We start from the raw sequence: 17,927 nt of genomic DNA, 5'->3' as shown, positions 1-17,927 counted from the left end.
CAAAATCCAGCTCTTTCCTTCCAGACCCAGAGAGCCGGCTTAAACCTACTGCTCTCTGCTCCACACCGACAGCAGAGAACGCTGTAGCTGCTGCTTTTCAGAGAGAAGAGTGGGAGGGACACTGCTGAATCCTAGCAAAAGCATTTCTGGCTTTGTACAGAGAAGTAAACACACCTTTTCACATTTTTAAAGTAAAACTTACTGTAGTTGCAAAGATGTTTGCTGTTAAAAGAAAGCATTGCCTTCTCCTGCTTGAAATAAATAATTAACATTGCATTTTCTCTGACATTCCTGAAGTGAATGCAAATAATCTTATATACACAAACAACAATGATCTGTCAATCACAGCTCATCGCTACTTGTTCTAGAAGTGGACAAGGCCAAAATATGGGACAAGAGCCAGTAAGAAAAATAATACTGCAGGAAGCTTTAATGCTTACTGTAACCACAGCCTGAAGTATCAGCATTTGAGATATCAATAATTTACAGGAATAGATAATGACAAGAGCTTGGTTTAACTTCTCATATGCCCCAGGGGAAATAAATTGACTCAGGTAACTGGAGTTACACTGCAGTGAGTTCTGAAATATCAAATTCTGTAAATTTGGGTCTAGTACTCTTTCTGATGCTGCTAATGGATGTGAGGGTTGGGCTCAAGTCTGTCGATGTATGGGAGAGCCTTGCCATTTATTTCAAGAGGCTTTCCAATGAGGCCCTTCATGGCATTTCTCAGGAGGCTTAAAGTACTAAACTAAATCATCAGCTTAGTCTTCAAAGAGGAAATACTTCACTTTGACCATTCGCAAAAATTTAGACACTTCTGGGATGTTAGGCAGCAAACATTAAACCCAGGCGCGGCATTATCGTCCCACTGGTTCTGAGACTTATTTCCTATGGTGGCAACATACAAACACAGAAAGAAGAGGAGGAGGATCCGCAGGTGATTAAAGGAAAGTCTATACCCACTCTTCTTAAGTGAAAAGTAAAACTTACCTTAAAACTGAGAAATTTTAACACTGAGGCAAAAATACAGCAGCAGAAAGCTGATGTAATTGCCTTTTTCTAAAATGGCAATGTATTTTTAAATATCTTCAATTCTTTTTCTTTTAAATAAAATACGGTGAAATAATAGAACAAGAACAAAATGCTATGAAATTATAACGAAACCGGCTACTTTAATCCGCAGGTGACAGAACCAATACCACCTTCATGCTTTATTGAAATGGGTTATAGATGGGCTCAATTTCCTTATTCCCTCTGCTTCAGGACAGCTCACTATGTAAGACTGAGAAGCAACAGCGCAGTACAGGTTGGATTGGTATTGGGCAAAGGAAAGTCGTTTAGAACAAGCAAGAAGCTGAATGGTAAAGAATCTATATAAAGTCTTTGTTTTCCATGTCTGACATATGTGTCACTTTTTACTAATCTAATATCTATGTTCTCATCACTTTGAACCAAACTTACTTCTAACTCCGAGGTCTCTTTTCTATTGGTTTGTGTGGCACCTTATTCAGCTCCAAGTAAGTGCCATCCCTACACATTCAAATGCCAAGGGATTCAAATCAGTTGTGAGATTGTTTTTGAAATCATGAGAATCTAAATCAAATCAGACAGTGGAGGTTTTTTATATATTTACCCTCAGCTTCCTTGACTTCTGAATGTTGGTTTTCAAAATCTCTCTGCGGCTGTGACAGCTAGAAAGTCTTTCAGAACTGAAACGGACATTTGTTTGCACACGGGTGACTACTGATGCTTTACTGAAACACAAGCAAGATCATGAAACATGAGCAACATCATGAAGCATGTAACACATCTTAGGTTAATAAGACGAGGCCTGTTGTGAGAGAATTCCTATCTAAACAAAACCATTCTGCCTGTTTGGGGGTTTTGAGTTAGATTTTTCTGTCCAAAACTAATAGCATATTTAAGATATGTTCATATGTTCATTAGCAAATGGGGAGAACTTGTAAATTTCTCTCTGTATATATGTAAAGACCAGAGAAAATCTTAAGAAGGCAGGGTAGACATTTTTGACATTGCAAAATTTCACTAGTTTTTATTTCTGGTCTGAAACCATTGCCACTGTGGCCCTGCTGCAGGTACGCAGCTGATGGAAGAGGAGGGGACAAGGCAGCCCTGGAAAGCCTGAGTAAGGCCTTTCCCAGCCACAGCCCTGTGGTGTGAAGAGGACCAATCTCATCATGTGTCCATGAGTTGCTGTGAGCCTAAGCCAGGGTGGATGAGGAAACAGAAGCGGTGGGCCCATCCACACACGTTTCTTGAGTTGGAGTGGGCTACCTATACACCCTAGCCTTCCCAAAGGTGGCTCGTATCCCACCAGGTTCCTGGCACATGAGGGTCGCGCTGGGAGGGAATGTGTCTCCCAGACACTCTTTGGGCTTTTTCCTTCCCACTCCCCCGTGCCTAAAACACAGATGTTCAAAGGTGCCTGGGTGCTCTTCTTCCATGGGTTTGACTGTCCATCAAGCTGAAAGTAGCTCAAGAACAGCCACACAGACCAGCAACGCACCCGACCCATCGGTCTGACTCGAATCACGGGCTGTACGTGCCCCTGTTACACACAGCGGACACGTACCCCACAGGCGGTGCCATTTACATGGGCGGCCTGGCGTGGAGGGGGCTGTGCTCCTCACCCCTTTGGAGACCACTCCCTTTGAGTGCTGTAGATGTAGTCATCAGTTGTTTCGGCTCCCCTAGGGATGTAGGCTAAATTACTACAATCTACTATTTCTGCTAGGTTTTCGTAAGCGTTCAGTGCCCGCAGTCAGATCGGGTATGTAAAAGAAACCAGCTGTAAATTAACCACGAGAGTTTTCCAGAAGCAGTTGTTACTGGGTGGCAAATGCATTTGAAAATCTAGGCTACAGAGCTTGGCAGAGCGAAGCTGTGCATCCTTGGGGCTGGTCAACACCCTCCTAGCTCCATGCTTGTTCCCGTCTGCACATGTAGTCTGCCACCACAGTTGAAAGCAATGAGATTGAAGCACTTGTGAAAGAGCAGCTCTCTCTCAGGTATTCAGATAAGCTCTGAAATACTTTGAAAAGCTGTCTCTAACAAAGAGTACAAGTCCTTTGAATAGCTCATGTAAAAGAAATAAGGATCTCCGTCCCCCAGCCTCTCCATGGAAGAAGTCAAGAAAAAATGGGGTGGAGAACAGAGGTTTCACCCAGCCATTTATGATCACTCACAAAGGCACCTTCTAATAAGTCATCAACTTAATTCAAACACACTGAAGTTACATTTCACTTAATTTCCTTTCAAATTTGTTACAGGTAATATAACGACATGGTCATTGTTATCACTCCACGGGAATGTTGTCATGGCGGTATATTATAATATATGAAGTTAAAAAAGCCATATTGCCAAATTTATATTATTATGTAATTTAGTTCCTACTGCCATAAATTTCAGGTGGCAAGTTCAGCATTTTGAGCAATTCATCTGGAAAAGTGACAGTATATTTATTTCTGCCTTATTTCTCCTCTGAGTTCACGTAATAGAAGTAACTGGAAAGGTATAGCGGACCTGTAATGTAATAAATACAGCACTGCATAAGAGATTTGGAAGCCTGTGACAAGGCAAAAACATAAATGTAGTCCCCAATAAATCTCAGGTTTGGTATAGTACCTGTTGACCAATGCCATTTCCTCTGCTTAAATATTGTGCAAATGAGTTCTGAGGCAGATTTACTGGGGAAGGGAGAGAACTGAGAAACAGGTTTTGGTCTCAACTATTAATCTCAGTGGTGCAATGCCCTCTCTCTTTTTCAGATGACTCGGACTAAGTCCAAAGCTACTTTACCGGTTACACTGGGGCTCTACCAGCCTCTGGCACGTTACGTGCATCACAGATGTATATATGGTAGGCACCTTATTCAGTGGCAGCTCGTTCGTGATAAATGCAGGTGGTACATATATATATTCAGTACTTTTTGCTGATTGATACGAACTGACCCTCAGTAATTTGTTATTAGGAAGCTACAGCTTCACAGAATTGACATTATGACACCCATAATATTTTCATAATCTGTGAAGGCTAATGAGTGTTATTATGGCATAAGCACTCCTGTCTTTTCATGAAGTGCTTGATAGAATTGTACCTTCTCTAGAGGTAGGATATGATTAATATAACCTCACCCCCAGATCCAAGAATACTTTGATTATTTGCCCAGATAATTAAAGCTGTTTACTTGTGCCATGAAAGGCCAATTTAAACAGATTGTGAACCTTAGCCTAGGGAGCATTCAAGATTTCTGCATCTTGTTACTGGTAAAGGATGAATTTTAATACGAGCATAATTATTTCATCATTATGAACATACTGAGGTTGGTATAGATGCTTCCTAAAACCAGGATTATGATCTAAGTGTGCTGCAGATATAGAGGAAGCTGTCACCTATTTCATGAGCCTACCTCAAGGCTAGAAATAAATTGTTCTTTAAGAAAATGTGGAACACTAACTATAAACAGCTAAGGGAATTATGTTAACAAATATAAATATGCACCTGTGTGCAGCTTAACAGAATGACCAAATTGCAGTCATTTGGGGCATCCAAACATACATTAAGCTATATGATTTCTTTCCCTGCAGGTTCTGATATCACAGTTTTCTTTCTTAATACTGAGTTCATCAGTATTCTCTTAGGCCTCGCGGGAGTATGAATTATTAGAGGCAGAGACGATAGCCAAAAGGCATGGGGTGTAAAATCTTTGCACAAGGCTGGCAGGAAAAGAAGAGGATGTCTTATAGGGACATGTCTATGTCGGGAGGTTACGCCATTACCAGGTACAATGGAAATTTAGCTTGCATTATTTCTGTTCCTTTAACTCCCTCTGTGGGCATCCATGTTCGGAAGTAAGAGAGAATTTTTTGGTTCCAGGATTAACCAGAACAGCTGTTGAGGACTAAGGAGGAGTGATATCAGCAGCCACTGCTTCTGACAAGAATGCTATGAGTTGCATGCATGACTTGCACTAACAGACTGAGTGGGTGCTCTTAATGCTCTTCAGTGCGATTGCCAAGCTTGGACAAAGTGACCAGTAAGCAACCTCTCCTTGTCTTCACTTGGGTCACAGATTCAAGGCTTTCTGCATGTATGCAGAACTAGTGATTGCCTTAAAAAAAAAAATAAAAAAAAAAATTAAATAAGTAAGTATTGGTGTGGGACTGTGGAGAGGTCTGAAATGTCCGTCTGCACACTCAAACCTCTGCATACTTCTCATGCCCTTTTAGGAGCCTTAGTTTTCACTAGTAGTGAAGGTCAACAGGTTTTACATGGAAAGGTTTTTCCTTCCAGTTTACATTCTTTTATAGAACTAGCTGATACCAACAAACATCAAACCAATTTTCTTTTAAAGGCATGAAGAGGGGTGGAGGGAATCCAGACTAGCAGTCCATTTGCAGTTCCAACAGGACTTCTCATTTTCCCCTTCTAATTGTTGGCATAACCTTCAAAATGGGCTGTCACTACTGCCCAGTGGCAGGGAAAGGTCTTCTGTGAAACTATATACTCCCATAGAGGGCAATTACATAGATAAAGAAAAAAGAAGATGGAAACAGTACTCGATTAATGAGATATAAAGTAGTGGAAAGGTGGCAAAAATACATTTGAAGGGGAATGTGTGAATTCATGTGGGGCCTATTTGATCTAGTTTACACATCCTGATCCACTGATATTTTAACAGGATGTTCTGCTGGGCCATTATTATAATACCAAATTCCACCCAAGTATCACTTAAATGTATTATTTTTCACAGTAAAAAAAAAACTTCGCAGGAAATAATTTTAAAATGTTCCTCAACTCAGGACACTGAATTTGGTCTTTGAAAATGTTATGAATGAACTTGCTAAGGTACAATTTTGCCCCTCTTACTATGTCTGCCTCTATTTTATTCAGCTGGGTATAGGTTAGATGAAGCATAGTGGACTACATGTTCTGTATTCTTGACAGCAGGAAGCAAAACAGCAGGGAAAGAAACAAAACAAAAACCTGAGCTGTTAAGAAAATCAAGAAGTCTCTGCTAAATGAGTCAGCAAGGTCTGAATCCTTGCTCTTCACACAGCCATGTGCAGAATTGACTCGGCCACAAGAAATCCTTTTAAAGAATTACATTTTTAGGTAGAAGCATGAAAATTAAAAATAGGGTTTTAACACCATTTGATCTCTTCTCCAACATACTCTAATGCTTTGCTAGGAAGCACTGACATGTCGGGATGCAAGCTCCTTTGATTTTAAAGTAAACAGGAAATGAGAAAAACAACATAAAGCATCCCTACCCTCTAATTGCAAAATCGACTTTTCCTTTTGTTCAGTTTAGTTAACATAAAATTAAAAATCAGAGTGAACTTCTGATACACGAAATGTATTAATTAGAGTAAGCTAAGGAGGTATCTGTCCTCAGAAGACCATATGGCTTAGAAGTAAGTAATTCCACATCACTGGTTTGCTGGCAATAATGGAGTGAGGCAGAAGAATGAATTAATTTTAAATCACATCCATAAGGGAATGGATTGTTCAGAATGTTCTTTGTGCCGCACAATGACTGTAATTTTAAACTGCTAATACCTCACAATGAGACCAATAAACGGGTTATTTCTTGCCTTTCATGGGGCCAAATTCTGCTCTTTTGATGATCTGTGTAGCTGTTATTAAGATCAGTGGAAGTCGAGCCCACTTTCACAAGTGTGGGATTTGTTTGAAGTCTATTTTGACATAGATAAAGATATGGCTACCCAGCTCACCTGTTCCTCCCCATGTGCCACAAAGTGCATGCAGCATTGGGTTGTGCAAACAGCGAGCTCTTGCCTAATCCCTCTTCCCATCCATGAGCAGCCTTTTGGGTCAGGGCGTTGCCTTCACTTTCTTTTCTGCAATCCTGGTTAGCTTGGTGAATCACTTTTCTCTGTCACGGATTGCCTGAGCTGGGACCAACATGCCTGATGAGCAGCTTCCCTGAAAAATGTAAAATGTCAGGATGCGTCCTTGAAGCATAGGATGCACCTGACAAAGCTGAAAATACAGTTATGAATTTAAATAGCTAGAAGTATTGCACATCATTACCAGGAGAAGAAAGCCGTCATTGTTGTGGCGTGTTATGCATTGTACAGCCAAGCCAGAGGCCTTCATCTGCGGGATCAATAGGAGGTTAAAATCCCCACTGTGCCCGGAGTTATGTTATTCACCACCAGCATCCACCACCTTGGCTGGTTTTGGCTGACTGGGAGCATGGATGCGGGCACTTAATTAAATACATCTGAATTACAATGACCGTAACTTTGAAAGTCTGAAACTTAAGTGATAGCACTGCACAGCGTCAGTGTTTGATTCCTAGTTTCGAGCCTCCCTGACCAGAGAGGCCCCAAGGGCAGAGGGTGTGAGCCGTGAGGCACGCAGGGTCAACCTGCCCTGATGTGATGACTGCCCACAACCTTGGCAAGACATAACCCACCCTTGGGGCTACGGCCCGAATGTGCAAAGGTAGTTGCATGTCCTAAACCTTGCTGGTGTCACCAATGGGCAAGCCTCTCTAGGTCTAGGCGCTGTTTAATCTACACAAGGGTCTGACGAATTGCCTAAGGAGCACCTACAGCCATAACTGAAGCTCCACACACCCTGTTTATGTTGCCAACTCACCCTGAAGACACCTGAAGCCCAGAGATGCTCAGTTTCTCATCAGCAAATGTCCCAAAACTCCATTGATGATGCCCTGAGAGGCTGTAGTCTGCAAACCAGGTGCTGCCTTGCTGATCTCGCCTGGTCAGCTGGGCTCTGTACAAAATGAGAGGGGATGTGAGGCAGCCCTCCACTTTTGGAAAACAGCTCTACAGCTAGAAAATTTGGATGTAGGAGAGCCGGGTTAAATTCATTCCTCATTCTAAAGGGATCTGAGTCCACCTCTAGGCAACTGCTAGCCATATACCACATAGTAGCAAACCACGGAGCATTTGTCATCTTCCCTAGCAGGACAGCCCCCTTTCATGTGACATATCTAAAATATCTAGACCACAACAAATGCTGTTTTAACTCTGACAGCTACACTGTTCCACTTAGCATTAAACTAAATAAAGCATTTACTGGTGTGGGTAATGGCATTCAGCTTTCCCTGATCCACATTACAAAACAACAGAGCGAGGCCTCAGCCCCTTTGTAAGGTGAATATTTAATTTTTCCTTGCCGGGCACAGGAGCTCCAATGAGAAGAGCTCCGAGAAAATCACCTACTGTCAGAGGACAGAGTAATTCCTGTTGTAGTGCTGCAGGCAAAGCTTTCAGGGGGAGGTACTCTGGCTAAACCCTGCTAATGAATCAGCTGCGCCTCTGTGCAGGTATGGCCTTGAGATCGCTGCTCTCTTCCACAAAAGATAAATGTGAGATCGGGATTATTAACTGCATTAATGTAGAGAAGCGGACAGAGAAAGACGGTATGATATAGAGGGGTTCCATAGGAAACTGGAAGGAATTATACTGATGCTTTCCCACATCATTAATTTTCGTGTTCAGGTGTATTCTCCTCTGAAGGTATTCGTCAGCAATCATATACCATGCAAATGTGCTTTTTTTTTCTGATATGGAATCAGAAAACATGCACCTGTACACTTCTTTTTCCTGTATTGTTTTCAGTGAAGTGCATTTGTAAAAGAGTAGAATTGACTAGAAGAGCTCTGTGATGCCGTTAGTTGGGAGATAAGCATCCTGCTCAATTCTTTTCTGTAGCTAGCAGTGTCAAAATGATGGAAAGAGGCAGAAGAACAGTGGCAGAAATAGAAATTTGATGGGGTAAAGGAACAGACAAGAAAAATCAGAAGAGGCTAAAAAACTATGCAATGATCTTTTCATTTTTCATATATATAGGCAGTTTAGAAAACATTGTCCTAGTTGGAATATACCCACTGAAGTCTAATCAGCCCCTGAAATTCTATTAACAACATCACAGAAAACCAGCTAGGTCATAAGAAAGGAGATCAGCTCAATTTTTTGGGGCCCTCACTGAGACTGAATCTTCAGTTCATGTTCCACAAGCTGGAGAACCTAAACTACAATGGCGGACTGCTCAAAAATACTTGTCTGCTTACAAGCAGCAAGCTCCACCACGGATTTTAAACAAGCAGCTCTTCGGAAAGGGATCCCCGACACACCTACAGCACGGCCCGGTTGCAGGGGGAATGGGTGGATGAATGAGAGCCTGGTGTGTTGGGAACATGCATCCGAGCCCAGGGCAAGCTCAGCTCACAGAACGGCACTTGGCTCCTGCTTAGGACCGACTGACCTCCATCCCGCTGCTGTTGTGGGGTATCCTCCCTTCTCTGTTTTCTGCCTTTGCAGCTCCTGTGCAAAGCCAATGAGAGACCAAGCTCCGAGGTCTGAAGCAGCTACTGTGCCTGTCGGTGTAAATTGCCAGAGGAGGAGGCAATTTGCGGATCCTCTGTTTCTCCCCCACCTATCTCTGCTTCACTCACTTCTTAGTTTTCCTTTTAAATATAATAAAGATGCATCTTAGTGATCAGCTCCAGCCCAGTTCCACCAACAGAGAACCCTTCAGTTGCCAGTTGCCTTTGTAAAGAAATTACATCAGCCAAACCGAAGTATGTGGGCAAAGGAAGAATGACGTGGTCTTAACCACTTCTCTTTGTTCACGGAGATGGCTACACAGCCCTCTTTTCTTGGCAGGGCATCCCCCATTTTTTTCCAGAATCACTGAGGCACTTGAAGGCTCTCCACAAAGAAGCGAGAGATGAAAAATGAGTCACAAAGGCACTGCCACGGGTAGAGGTAATGGCCCTAATTCTCATTTGCCCTGAGGTTGCTTTATGTTCTGCTGCACGTGTGAATGGACCTCAGAATGTACCTGAAACACATAAATCTGTTCATACCTCCCTGGCACTGCTAGGATGCTCTCAGTGGGTCATAGCATGAATTGAAACAGAGTGTCTGTCTTTCAGATGGGACTCACACTGTGTTTTGCTTTTACTGAGTACAGGCTGTGTCCTAATGGAAGAAAATTTTAACAGGAACAGCAGCTCATGGAGAAACACAGAACCCCCTTGGAGGAGGAGCAAAATGTCTCAAGTCTGGCTGTCGGAGAAGCACCCTGTGTTCTCTGCCAGTGCTTACTGGACAGAAAAACTGCCAGCCGTAGCAGTCAAACGTGCGGTGCTTCGTCTTGCAGAATCTGTTGCTACCACACTCCGCAAACACATTCTCCCCGGGCAGCAATTGCAATAGGTATTGTACCAAAGTCGCGGCCAGCCCTAACAAGCTTCTTTTTGTTCACAGACACATTTATTCAGCTGTCTTTGTTTTACTCCGCTGTAGTTTCACGTAAGAAAGCACAGAGAAGTCCAAACCTTCTGAAATTGGCAAGCGGTGGAGTGGTGAGGTGGCAAATAAAAGTGATGGCTGTTGGAAAACCTTGATTCTGTCCCAGACCCTGACTTATTTTGGCACCGTACCCCAGTCATTTAATCACTTTGTGCATTTTCTGCCTGCACACTCTGTTTTTACTTGGACTGCTTACACAGTCCTCTTGCCAGATGAGTTTGCATCTCCAGATTCTTGTCAAAACCGCATGATAAATAAACAAACAACAGTAACAAATGGCATTCCTTGAAAAGCGTCTTAGCAACGCGGGAGCAGATACGGGCGCTCCGGTGCACTTTCACCAGGGGAGCGGTACGTACGCGCTACAGACGGATGTCGTCCTCCCGCTTGGTGGATCGGGATGGCTGCGTCACCGGACAGATGGCTGCGTCACCGGAGAACGCGCTAAGCCACCCGCGCAGCTCTGCGGCTGCGCCGCCCGGCCAGGCGGCCCCGGGGACGACGAGGAGACCGTCGAGCAGCACCGCGGCCGCGCTCCGACGCGCCGGGAGCGGCGAACGCTGCTCGGGCGAAGCGCTGCTGCCGCGCCGGCCCCTCCTCGCTGGTGGGAGCCGAAGGAGGGGCCCTTACGGCTGCCCTGGGCAGCACGGCTGCTCCGGGTCGTTACCGATCTTTACATGGTACCAGGAGTGCTGACACAAACCCAAAAGACATTTTTAAAAGGCAGCCACAAAGATCCAGCAGAAGAAAAAGATAAGGGCTGGGAGCTAGGTCGGAAGCAGTCAAGCCTCCGGCTTCATTGCTTACTGTAGGAAACGTGGACTGTGATTGGAAAAGTTTTAAGCTGTCTCTCACAGCAATTTGTGCAACTGAGAGGCCTGATAAACACAAATTAGACTTGCTTCTTACAATTTCAGAGTCATTATTGATAGTTTTAATGCATTACACAGATAGAGTAAGAAGAAAAATGGTGGCAACAGCGTTTGGTATAATTTATTTTTTTATCAGCCCACAGAAGCTTTTATGTGGGGGGAAATACAATGCTGAAATGTTTTCTCCTATTCCAGGTTTACATTTTCTCAGAGAGTAGATTCTAATTTCCGACTGTTAGACATCTGAAAGGTTCTCATTTCATATTTAAGTCAAATATTTTTTTCACAGAACTCTGGCAATTTTGTCTTTATGCATGTGTACTCTTAATTGGAGAATAAAGGCCATAAATGTTATTCACTCCTGGAGAATGATTAACCATTACGCAATAGATCCACATATCTATTCTTAATATTCCTGTAAATTTATTCATTTTATGGTAAATTTAAGAAGCATCTATATTGCATGACTTTTTTTTTTAGATAAATGCTCTATAAACAGCCGAGACCACAAAGCTAGCTGAAGTCTATACTGTTTGGTCTCAAAAATTCAATACACTGCAGTAAGCAGGAAAGATTAAGTGACTTGAGTTCAGTAGTTTAAAAATATTTTCCAAGTCTCCTCTGTGAGAGACTTGAGATTGTTCACATGACTTTCTCCCACGGAATTATGATCATAGGAAGCAAGCAATTACTCTTTCATACTCAGTCCAGAAAAGAAAACTTGCATTGAAAGAAAAAAGCTGAAGTTGTACGGTTCAGCACTCCAGCAATAAGAGATACAACATTTGCCACCCCTTAGCATCACTTTATCAGTATCGCTGTTTTACAGATGGGAAATCCGAACACAGAGAGATTAAAGTAAAAAAACCTCACTAATTCTGGTTGCTGTGTTTGAAATACCTTGGACCTACTTTTTTTTAAGATTTACTGTATAGAGCAGCTAATGTATCAAAAGACAGTTTCCACTGATTTCAACAGCATTTGAAAGTTATCATTATTTCTGCAAATGACACCCTGAGGCATCGAATCAGATATCCAGAAAATTAAGAAAACACAATAAAAAGACCACCTGTGAAATACCTGTTTTATATGATTTTCTTTCTGCCATGCCTTTTTCTGTGTTTTCTTTCTGCAATGCCTTTTTTCATTAACTGCGCATCTTCCAAATCCTGCATGTCTCCCAAACTCTGTGGCTGGTATCCTACAGAAAAGGAAGCCTCGTTCATAAGAAATTGCACACCACCAGGAAAATGAAAACTGAACCTAAAACTAGTTGCTGCTTTCCCATATGAAAATTTTTGTCTTGTAAATTGGTGATGTATTGAAAGCAAATAATTTTAAGGAATGTACTGTCTTGAATGTTTTGAATTTGCTTTTTTTTCCCCTTAACTACAAAATGTTCGATTATCATAGTTTTAGAATAATACAGTTACACCTGTAATTCAAAATCTCTTGGTTTGAATGCATTTTATTTTATGGTGTAACAATGTTTAGAGGGATAAATGTAAAAACTACATTCAACTTTTTGAACATTATGAGTGAGAAACCTGTCACCTAACTTCACTTTTTTTCCAGTCTGAAAACTGATTTTTTTTTTCAATTCTTTGGTTTCCTTTGCCTTTTCAGAACATTCCCTGCAGCCCCAGTCATGGGATTTCAGAATTTCCTACAAACTGGAAAGCCTAGGTCTTGCAAATATCACAAGGCACTTTACCACACACATATCATTGTGTTTTTAAAGTTGGGCAGTCTGGGCTGATTTTTTCCTGCTTCTTTGCTCATCAATTTCCATTTTCCTCACTGCATCCTAAGACCTCACTGTATTTATTTTCCAGCCTCCCTGACCTTCTTCATCCAGCTATGTTGGTCCTTATTCCCAGTCTTTGTTCCCACCCCACTCATGATATCTTTTTTTTTTCTGTTGCTTGCCAGCCTCCTCCCCTCCTTCTCTTCCTTAAGGAGCTCCTTGACAAACTCCCCTTCTCTCCACAGGCTCAGTTTCTTCTTCCCTTGCTTTCAGATGAAGCAGCTTTTTCTTCTGAGGTCCAGCGTAACGGCATGGAGAGCTCTGGAACCATCTTGTTACTCATAGACCAGTTAGTTAGCCAAATGAAGTGGATGCGCTGCTGCTGGCAGCTGTATTTTGCCGACAGACGTTGTACAGCGTCACACTGGATGGTGCTCAGCATAGATAGGAGGTTCAGGGAATTTTACCTGTTAGCATATTTAAACCACCACTTTTAAACAACTTAACTTACTTCTTGTACAAATACAAGATGCACCTCCCTGTCATAATACAGGGAGGCAATACATTATGGCATACAATTATGTCATAATACATAATACTAGACCTCCCAGTCTCTCCCCACCAAACTTCTTGACATTGCTTCAGCTAATGAGGAAAAGAAATGAAAATTACTGATGCATAAAGAAAAAGACTGACAAGTATCATTTTGTTTTTCAACTTAAGTGAAACAGTTTCTCAGGCATTACTCTTCAAAACAGCTGGAATGTATAGAAAATAAATACCTAAATAAGCCCTACAAAAGCAGCCAGAGGCAGGAACCTTATCAGCAGGAAATTTTTAAACATTAGTAGGTAAAAGCTTGACAAAGTTATAAGAAACTGAGGGGAGTTTCAAGGGCAACATCCACCAATTTTAATAATAGGCAGTGCTCTCTGCTCCACTGATAATAAAATACAAAGTGAAATAACCCATGAGTAAAGCAATAAGTTAGTAACAGTGTTAGCAGATATTAGCCTCCCTCCGGTCGAATCCTTCCAGCCCAACATTAAACCTACAGGCCAGTGTAAAACAGTTGACAACATGCTTTGGAATTGAATTAGAGGCTTCTGGCTTCCGAAGTTACCTTACCCTTTTTTTGCTCAAATCACACAAGCATATTCTCCAGTTTCTACGAGTAATATGAACCCTGCTTGAACATGAGCTGACCTGTACAGAGCCAGCTAAAATGCCTAGGTTTTTATGTTACAATTTATAAAGAAAATACGAATAAGCCACCCATGGAGATGAAGGAACTGGCTATACTGCCACTGGCAGTGAGCAGTACATACTACAAAATAATTTGTGTTACATGGCAGTGTGGACAGAGTTCCTGAAGGATGCTTTAAAAGGTTCCAACATTGTACCCCTCCTCACCAATTATAAAAAAAAAAAAAAGAGGGAAAAGTTGTGGCTCAGGTATATTTTGCATGAGGTTTGCTGAGAATATTCCTTCTCAGCAGAATAACAGTGACTGATAATGACTGAAATCTTATTTCTTTTGTAGCAGCATTTGGCTTTATTTGCATCAATCATGAGAGTTCATTCAGTCTTTTTTATTAGGTTGGGGTGTAATGAATACAGAATGGCTGGCAGAAAACTCAGTCTGCTCTGGAGGAACAAACTGTGTGGGCTGAGTCTCATCAAAACCTTTGTGCTGATGATGGTTATGCAGATAATAGTTAATATCTGTTCAGGAAAAAAAAAAAAAAACAACTTTCATTTGACTCCTTTTTTTTTTATTTTTAAGGAGGAGTGTCTCCTGACTCTGCCTAATCCTCTATTCGCTTGCTGAAAAAAAAGTCAAATTTTAAATGTGGCTGAAAGAGGAATATGATGGGGTTCACTGGATAAGGTGAGGCTCTCGATCTCCATTCCTCACACCGAGCTAATCACAGATCTTGAGCAGCTCTTACCAGACTATGGGACAGTGGACTAGTGCAGTCATCGGTGCCTGTGCTCTCGAGTCCACTAAGGTGTGTGGGTTGGGATGTCAGTGACTTTTTGCCAAAGTGGTCCACCCTCTCCAAAGCCAATTTGTGAGCTGCACACCAATCCACGCATGAAGCAGCTGCAGCCCAGGCTCCAGCCCCAGGTCCAGCCTCAGCTAATATTAGTTGCATAGTCTGACATTAACTGTTTATAAATTGCCACAAATCATTATTAGCTAGCATTCTCAATGGAGGAGGAGAAGCGTGACGCAACAAGACAAAAGGTGTCAAATGACAAAATACAACAGCACACTGACATCCTAATGCATCTAAAATTTGCCAGTGTCCCGGTTTCAGCTGGGATAGAGCTGATTTTCCTCCTGGTAGCAGGTACAGTGCTGTGTTTTGGATTTGGGATGAAAATAATGTTGGTAACGTGCTGATGGTTTGGGTTGTGGCTAAGCAGTCAGGGACTGTCTGGCTTCTCATGCTGCCCTGCCTGTGAGGAGGTTGGGGGTGCACGGGGATCGGGGGGGGCACAGCTGGGACAGCTGACCCAGGCTGGCCAAGAGGCGTATGACCCATACCATATGACGTCATGCTCAGTATATAAACTGGGGGAGTTGGCTGGGGAGGCACCGCGGCTTGGGAACTAACTGGGCATCAGTCAGCGGGTGGTGAGCAATTGTGCTGTGCATTTCTTGTCTTGTATATTCTTTCATCATTATTATTATCATTATTATTATTCTCTTCTTTTTTCTGTCCTATTAAACTGTCTTTTTCTCAACGCATGAGTTCTACCTTTTTTTCCGATTCTCTCCCCCATCCCACTGCAGGTCGGGGGGGGCAGTGAGCAAACGGCTGTGTGGTTGTTTTAGCTACCTGACAGGTTAAACCACAGCACACAGATACAACAGTCATTGGAAGTCATTCAGGCAAGAATTTGTTTTCTTCTGAAAGGAGGTGAAACTATGGAAAGGCATAGAGAGATGAAGGTCTATATTGATCTTAATGTATTGGGGCCAAACGAATTATATTTGCAGGAACCAGGGCACACATTTCACTCACCAGCATAAAATTTAGCAAAAGAGAACAAGCCATGACACAGATATAGAAAATACTCCAATCCTAGAAAGAATGACTTGTTTGCAAGATAATTGGCTTCATACATGAAATCAAAAAGGGAGAGATTTTTGAAGCATTTATAGCAGACTTCAGTCCGGCAAGCCTGACATGCTGTTTGAAGGGTTTGTACAATCTCTAATGTAAGATCAGATTGTAATGGGCCTCAGAGACATGAAACAGTGATAAAAAATACTTTTGAAAACAGGCTTAAAGATAACAGAATAAGCAACTGAAATTTGCCAGCCTGCAGAACGTACTCAGATCAGATTACAAGTTTTGATTTCTCTTTTTTCTCCTCCTCGGTGCCACAGTGCCAAAGCAAAATAAAACAAAACCCAGGAACATGCAGAAGCAAAATAAAAGTGAACCTGCAAGAGGCAACAGTGTTTTCCAGACTGGAACAAAGAATGTGAAGAGGACAGAGATAAGCACAAAACTGAGCACTAACCTGCCTTTGGCAGGGTTGCTTTTTCTGCAAAGAAATAAAGCCATAAGAGCACAGCCTCACTGACGGTACCTAAAGAGAAAAAAAAGTACACATATGTAAGGAAATAGATTAGTTATTTGTAGAAATTGCTCAAAACAAAGTCACATCCACTGACTGGAATACTGCCTGGAAGCTTCAACACTCAGGAGACCTCACAAGTGAGTGTGATACAAGTTTGAGTGGAAGGTTTGAAGAAAAAACGTAGACATAAGGAAGGATATAACAATGATACATTGCAGAAATTATTCCCAGAGTGGGTGGATTTGAATGGGGCATAAAGGTAAGACACAGTCTTACAAACAGAAAGTTTGGAATGGTTTCAAAAATTCTAGGGCTGAATACATGTAAGATACTGAATACCAACTGCAGTTTATTTTATAGAACAGGTAGCCAAGAAGGTGGCAAACATGGAGATTCAATTGAAAAAAAGGAAAAGAGTAGCCATGGTTTCAGCAAGCAGCCCAATAAGGGAAGAAAGCTTTCTCCAGTTTTAGTAAGCTTGGTAGCGAAGGAAAATGTATAGAGATGTACAAAAAAGAAAAGATATATAAAGTATCACTTTGCTACTACTCATCTAAATAAAACAAAAAAATAAATTAGTTGGTATCAGATGGGTTTAGATCTGTTAGTGCTGGAACAGTTGTGAACCGCTTCTCAATTCGTATTCCCATGACACAGGAGCAGCGCTGACTCCCCACCTATTTCCCCATTATGCAACCAAGCATCACATTGGGGTTTTTTAGTCGCAGAATTTTTCAGGAACCTTTTATTGAATACTCATCCACTGTGACCATTACATCTTTTGCAAAGTTTCTGCTTTTAAATTCACATACGTTTTGGCTGGCTTTTCACATTCCTCTAGATTAAGTGTGGGGACTGCATTTGGGAGGCAAGCTTCTCTGGAAACAGCCTGGCTTACTGAAGGGTAAGTGGTTGGCTGGGTGCCAGCCCAACTGAACAGTAAAACTTTTCAAGTTGGGCTGGCACCACCTAATCACTACTTTTCACTTCAAATATTTGTGTCACCTTAACATGTCATCAGTGACATTTACAGTAATTGCTAGATCGCAGAAAAGAAGGATCGCTTTGACTCTAGACACAAAATGCCTGCTGGGCCCTACAAATCATGAAAATGTTACGTTATTTTATGAAAGAAAAGGGGGACACAAAGAAGCCAGAAAAAAATAATGCTTCTAATTTTAATCAGCCACTCAGATTCACTAACAGAGAAATGCAAGTGCAGGGAATTTATGCTCAATCTCAAAAGGGAGCACACTCCATACAAACAAAGCCTTTGGAAAAATCCTAGTATTCACTGAGCATATCACCGGCCCTTTTTAAATGCTTATAACTTGGTTAATATGAGCAGATTTTCACAGAGGTGGCATAAGA

The sequence above is a fragment of the Phaethon aethereus genome, assembly GCF_964289735.1.
Source record: "Phaethon aethereus genome assembly, chromosome: 2".
Lineage (NCBI taxonomy): Eukaryota > Metazoa > Chordata > Aves > Phaethontiformes > Phaethontidae > Phaethon > Phaethon aethereus.
Note: the sequence above shows the minus strand (reverse complement) of the source record.